The sequence below is a fragment of the Glycine soja genome, chromosome 18 (assembly GCF_004193775.1).
Source record: "Glycine soja cultivar W05 chromosome 18, ASM419377v2, whole genome shotgun sequence".
NCBI lineage: Eukaryota > Viridiplantae > Streptophyta > Magnoliopsida > Fabales > Fabaceae > Glycine > Glycine soja.
This window is the reverse complement of record NC_041019.1, coordinates 40732119-40739368: the sequence shown is the minus strand read 5'-3', so window position 1 is coordinate 40739368 and position 7250 is coordinate 40732119.

The window sequence follows — 7250 nt, the reverse complement described above, 5'->3', positions numbered from 1 at the left end:
GGATCATCTGTTGCTTACCCGCCCTCTGTGTTTGGTTGGTTTCGCACTTGTTCCAACAAGACACAAGACATCCATGTCCACTCCTGAGCCATCGCTCGTGTACTGAGAAGAGGAGAATAGATTGGGACCAACTCTTGGCCGGGATAGGAGGTAGAACAATCAGTTGGTTTCCCCGATGGAAGGAAGGAAAAGAAGGAGTCATTTTCTCATGTGGAAGGTACCCAAACATTCCACTGGTAGGAACGAGGGGTTGTATTAACTACAATCCCGCGCTCGCTATAAGACAACTAGGGTACCCCATGAGGGGAGCACCGACGGAAGAAAGCATGTCTCCTTTCCTTGTGAGGGATTTCGGCGCACAAAATTCCAAGACTATACAAAGAATCCATAAGGCATGGGAAACCCCGTTAAGGAAAGATCAAGAGCTTAGAGGCATTCGTAATGGCATCATTGGTGGGTACCACGAATGGCTGAAAGTTCATATACGAGGTTTAGTTTGGCTCGCCAAGTTAAAAGTCGTCAGCGAAGAGAGTTTTGAAGCACCGGAAGAGGACGAAGAAGTCCAAGCTCTCAAAAGCGAGTTAGGAAAGGCAAAACTTGCCAGGGAGAAGTTCAAGTTGGCCGCTACACACGTTCGGAAGGAGTGTGCCGGGTTACGGGAAGAGAATGCAATTACCGCAAGAGCCCTTGAACAAGAGACCAAGAGGGCTCGCAAGGAAGAGTATGGCCGGAACAAATTTCGCGGAGCTTTATGGGGTAGCAATAGTGAACTCAAGTTGCGAAGGGAAGAAAGAGACCAGTCGCGAGCACATAGCATGGTTCTGAAAGAGGAGTTAATTGCTTGTTCGAGGTCCAAAAGAAGCTTGTCTCAGCGTTTATGCGAGACGGAGACCAACATGCTAGCTATCATCGCTAAGTACCAAGAAGAGTTGGGTCTAGCCATGGCCCACGAGCATAGAATCGCGGACGAGTATGCTCAAGTGTACGCGGAAAAAGAGGCTAGAGGAAGGGTGATCGACTCTTTACACCAAGAGGCAACCATGTGGATGGACCGGTTTGCTCTTACCTTGAACGGGAGTCAAGAACTTCCCCGCTTGTTAGCCAAGGCCAAGGCGATGGCAGACACCTACTCCACCCCTAAGAGATTCATGGGCTTCTCGGCTATTGTCAGCATATGATAGACTTAATGGCCCACATAATTAGAAATCGTTAGGAAACTTGTATGGTCTCTCAGACCTTGACTAGATACGACTTCTTTTGAAATAAAATGAGTTGGTCCCATGTTTCTACTCCAAAAAGCTTGTGCAAATCAAATCACTCCTACTTTCATCTCTAGCATGCATTTTCTTTCTTTACCCACTCCTCACGTTTGGTTTTTTAGGGAAAAACACCATAACTAAACGCGCCGCAACCAGATCCAAATCTAGAACGATGGGTGATCAAGAGGAGACGCAGGAACAGATGAAAGCCGACATGTCGGCTCTGAAAGAACAAATGGCCTCCATGATGGAGGCCATGTTAAGTATGAAGCAGCTCATAGAGAAGAACGCGGCCACCGCCGCCGCTGTCAGTTCGGCTGCCGAAGCAGACCCGACTCTCTTGGCAACTACGCACCATCCTCCCTCAAACATAGTAGGACGGGGAGGGACACACTGGGGCACGATGGCAGCCCTCACCTGGGATACAACCGAGCGGCTTACCCTTATGGATTGCCGCCCAACTATTCACCACCCGTCTTGCAAGAAGATGCGGGCCACATTGCTTCTCCCGTCCATGAAAGAGAGCCTCCTCAGCAGCCCGACGAAGTCCACAAAGACCCTCAAGATTATGCTCGAAGGGATGTCGAGTTCTATCCCCCGATCCCGAAGGGCCGGCACCAGGCACGTTGCCTCAACCCAACATCGCAGCACCACCAATAGTTTTGTCCACGGAAGGGCCGCCCCCAGCAACTGAAGAAAGAAGGAAGCTCGATCTCCTTGAGGAAAGATTGAGGGCCGTGGAAGGATTTGGGGACTATCCGTTCGCAGACATGACGGATCTTTGCTTAGTACCCGATGTTGTTATTCCCCCGAAGTTCAAAGTGCCGGACTTCGACAAGTATAAAGGGACGACTTGTCCCAAAAACCATCTCAAGATGTACTGCCGTAAGATGGGCGCCCACTCTAAAGATGAAAAGCTGTTAATACACTTCTTTCAGGATAGCTTGGCCGGAGCTGCGGTAGTGTGGTACACTAATTTGGAAGCTTCCCGTATCCGTACTTGGAAGGATCTGATTACCGCCTTCCTAAGGCAGTATCAGTACAATTCTGATATGGCTCCTGATCGGACTCAACTGCAGAATATGTTCAAGAAAGAGGGTGAAACCTTTAAAGAATATGCGCAGCGATGGAGGGATTTGGCGGCACAAGTAGCTCCTCCCATGGTTGAGAGAGAGATGATCACCATGATGGTAGACACTCTGCCAGTGTTCTACTATGAGAAGCTAGTAGGTTACATGCCGTCCAGCTTTGCGGATCTAGTGTTTGCCGGGGAAAGAATCGAGGTAGGATTGAAAAGAGGAAAGTTTGATTACGTTTCCTCCACAAATGCGAATGCCAAAAGAATCGGGCAACGGGGGCAAAAAAGAAGGAGGGAGATGCCCATGCCGTCTCTTCAACACCCGCGGTGGGTCAAACCCCAGCAAACACCTCATGGTACCCATCAGTACGCGCAACATCACCCCAAGTTCTCGGCTCATACTAGGAACGCCTCTAGTTCAACACCCGTGCAGCCTAAGGCACCCACCCAGAGGGAAGCTCCCTAAGTTCCAACTCCGAACACGACTCGACCGGCCGGTAATTCCAACACGACAAGGAACTTCCCTCCGAGGCCATTTCCGGAATTCACCCCACTCCCAATGACGTACGAAGATCTTCTGCCATCCCTCATCGCCAATCATTTGGCCGTGGTAACTCCCGGAAGGGTCCTCGAACCCCCTTTCCCGAAGTGGTATGACCCTAACGCAACTTGCAAGTACCATGGGGGTGTCCCGGGGCATTCCGTCGAGAAATGCTTGGCCCTTAAATACAAGGTCCAACATTTAATGGATGCCGGATGGCTGACTTTCCAAGAGGATCGGCCCAATGTGAGAACCAACCCGCTCGCCAATCATGGAGGGGGAGCGGTTAATGCAGTTGAGTCCGATAGGCCGCACAGGTCTAAACCTTTAAGGGATGTGGCAACCCCTAGGAGGTTTATCTTTGAGGCCCTACAAAAAGGAGGTGTGATTCCCCATAGTGGGTATAAGGAGGATTCCTGTCTGCTACACTCCGGCGAGATGCATGACATGGAGACGTGTTTGGGAGTAGAGGAATTGTTACAGCGGATGATAGATCAAGGTCGACTGGAAGTCGGCATTGAAGGAAAAGAAGAGCAGCATATATGCATGCAATCTACGGAGGGGAGCGGTGTTGCGAAGCCCAAACCCTTGGTGATATACTTCACTAAAAGCGCAGCTTCGCAAAAGCTTGGACACCCCTTAGTAGCCAAACCTGTTCCTTTCCCGTACCAAAATAGCCACGCGGTCCCGTGGAGATATGCACCTCCGAGGGAGAAGGAAGAAGAAGTTACCGACGTCAGCTCGCTGTCAGCTAAAGTAACAAATATCACGGGACTGAGTGGTGTGACCCGTAGTGGTCGCGTGTTCGCACCTCCGGACCTACCAGTCCAACCCGCGGACGTCAAGGGAAAAGGAAAAGTGGTGGAGGAACAAGATGGCGAAGCACCCCACGCTTCGAATAAAGATATTCCGGCAAAGGGCCCCCCGGAGAAAAAGGATGGTAAAAAGGAGGTGTCGCTAGAGGAAGCCAGCAAGTTCCTTCGGATAATTCAGCAGAGCGAATTCAAGGTTATCGAACAGCTCAACAAAACCCCGGCCAAGGTCTCGCTGTTGGAGTTACTTATGAGCTCCGAGCCTCATCGGGCTCTGCTAGTAAAAGTTCTGAACGAGGCTCATGTGGCCCAAGATATCTCGGTAGAAGGTTTCGGAGGGCTGGTCAACAATATCACTGCCAACAACTATCTTGCCTTCACCGAAGAAGAAATCCCCGCCGAGGGGAGAGGGCATAATAAGGCTTTACACGTATCAGTCAAGTGTATGGACCATATCGTAGCCAAGGTGCTCATCGATAATGGTTCCAGTTTAAACGTGATGCCTAAGAGCACTTTGGAGAAGTTACCATTCAATGCTTCCCACTTAAAACCAAGTTCAATGGTGGTTCGTGCCTTCGACGGCACTCGCCGAGAGGTTAGGGGAGAGATCGATCTCCCAGTACAAATAGGCCCTCACACCTGTCAAGTCACCTTCCAAATAATGGATATTAACCCCCCTTACAGCTGCCTGTTGGGGCGCCCATGGATCCACTCAGTGGGAGTTGTGCCTTCTACACTCCACCAAAAGCTGAAATTCGTAGTGGAGGGGCACTTGGTCATCGTGTCAGGCGAGGAAGACATCTTGGTAAGCTGCCCATCCTCCATGCCTTATGTGGAAGCCGCAGAAGAATCGTTAGAAACTGCTTTCCAGTCTTTTGAGGTGGTCAGCATTTCCTCCATGGACTCCCTCTTTGGGCAGCCTTGCCTGTCCGATGCAGCGGTAATGATGGCCCGAGTTATGTTGGGGAACGGTTATGAACCCGGGATGGGTTTAGGCAAAGACAACGGCGGCATAACTAGCCTGATAAATACTCAAGGAAACCGTGGGAAGTATGGTTTAGGCTATAAGCCCACTCAGGCGGACATGAAAAGAAGCATCGCGGGAAGGAAGAACAGTGGCCAAAGCTCGCGTTGGAGACAAGAAAGTGAAGGAAGCCCGCCCTGCCACATAAGTAGAAGCTTTATAAGCGCGGGTCTGGGAGACAAAGGTCAAGTGTTCGCGATATGCGAAGATGATGTTCCGAGTACTTTGGATTTGGTACGACCATGCCCTCCTGATTTCCGGCTGGGAAATTGGCGAGTGGAAGAACGCCCCGGCATTTACGCAACGAGCATAATGTAAACCTTTACGGTTTTAAAAGCTCTATAGTTGGGCCTAGGCTTTAGAGTTTTTCCTTTTGTTAAGGCTTTGTGTCTTTTGTTTTTGAATTTATAATACGAGGATCTTTCTTCATCTGTTCCTGGTCTCTACCCATTCTCATTCATTTGCATGTTTACTTCTTTTTCTGAAACGGCAGATCCGATGACGAGTCCCCCGAAGGTACTAATACCTGGGACCCGCCTATCGACTTCGAGCAAGAAATGAATCAAACGGAAGATGAAGGAAATGAGGATGTGGGACTTCCCCCAGAACTAGAAAGAATGGTCGCCCATGAGGACCAAGAAACGGGGCCTCATCAAGAAGAAACAGAGCTAGTAGACTTAGGAATTGGCAGTGGAAAGAGGGAAGTAAAGATAGGTATAGGTATTACCGCACCTATCCGTGAAGAATTAATAATCCTGCTAAAAGATTACCAAGACATCTTTGCTTGGTCATACCAAGATATGCCCGGTTTGAGTTCTGACATTGTACAGCACCGATTACCTCTAAATCCCGAGTGTTCCCCGGTAAAGCAGAAACTAAGAAGGATGAAGCCCGAAACCTCCTTGAAAATAAAAGAAGAAGTGAAGAAGCAATTTGACGCTGGATTTCTGGCCGTCGCTCGGTATCCAGAATGGGTTGCCAACATCGTACCAGTTCCTAAGAAAGATGGGAAAGTACGAATGTGTGTGGATTATCGGGACCTGAATCGGGCCAGTCCCAAGGACAATTTTCCTTTACCACACATCGATATCCTCGTAGATAACACGGCCAATTTTGCTTTATTTTCCTTCATGAACGGTTTCTCTGGTTACAATCAGATAAAGATGGCGCCCGAGGATATGGAAAAGACTACTTTCGTCACCCTGTGGGGGATGTTCTGTTACAAAGTGATGTCCTTTGGACTCAAGAATGCCGGGGCAACTTATCAACGGGCCATGGTAGCTTTGTTCCATGATATGATGCATCAAGAGATCGAGGTCTACGTGGACGACATAATTGCTAAATCTAAATCTGAGGAAGAACACCTTGTCAACCTGCGGAAGTTGTTCGAAAGGCTTAAGAAATATCAATTAAGGTTGAACCCCGCTAAGTGTACCTTTGGGGTCAAATCAGGGAAATTGCTTGGTTTCATTGTAAGCCAGAAAGGGATAGAGGTAGACCCCGAAAAAGTGAAGGCCATCCTTGAGATGCCAGAACCCCGTACAGAGAGGCAAGTCCGAGGTTTCCTGGGGCGCTTGAATTATATTGCCAGATTCATATCGCAGCTCACAGCCATTTGTGAGCCGTTGTTCAAGCTCTTGCGCAAAAACCAAACTGATCGCTGGAATGAGGATTGCCAAGAGGCTTTTGGAAGGATCAAAAAGTGCCTAATGAATCCTCCCGTGCTTATGCCACCAGTACCTGGAAGGCCTCTCATTTTGTACATGACAATCTTGGACGAGTCAATGGGATGTATGCTGGGGCAACATGACGAATCCGGGAAGAAAGAGCGCGCTGTTTACTACCTGAGTAAGAAGTTCACGACCTGTGAGATGAATTACTCCTTGCTCGAAAGAACGTGTTGTGCTTTAGTATAGGCATCCCATCGCCTAAGGCAGTACATGCTGAGCCATACTACCTGGTTGATATCCAAAATGGACCCGGTTAAGTACATCTTTGAAAAGCTAGCTCTCACGGGACTAATCGCCCGGTGGCAAGTCCTGCTATCTGAGTTTGATATAGTCTACGTCACCCAAAAGGCGATAAAAGGAAGCGCTTTAGCAGATTATTTGGCTCAACATCCTCTTAACGACTACCAGCCCATGCATCCTGAATTTCCGGATGAGGACATCATGGCCTTGTTCGAGGAAAAATTGGACGAAGATCGGGACAAATGGACTGTATGGTTTGACGGAGCGTCAAACATTCTAGGTCATGGCGTTGGGGCAGTGTTGGTCTCTCCGGACAATCAATGTGTACCTTTCACAGCCAGGCTAGGATTCGACTGCACCAACAACATGGCCGAATATGAAGCATGTGCCCTAGCCGTCCAGGCAGCAATTGACTCTAATGTCAAACTACTCAAGGTGTACGGCGACTCGGCATTGGTAATCCATCAGCTGAGAGGGGAATGGGAAACTAGAGATCCCAAGCTGATACCCTACAAAGCCTATATCAAGGAATTGGCTAAGACCTTCGATGAGATCTCCTTCCATCA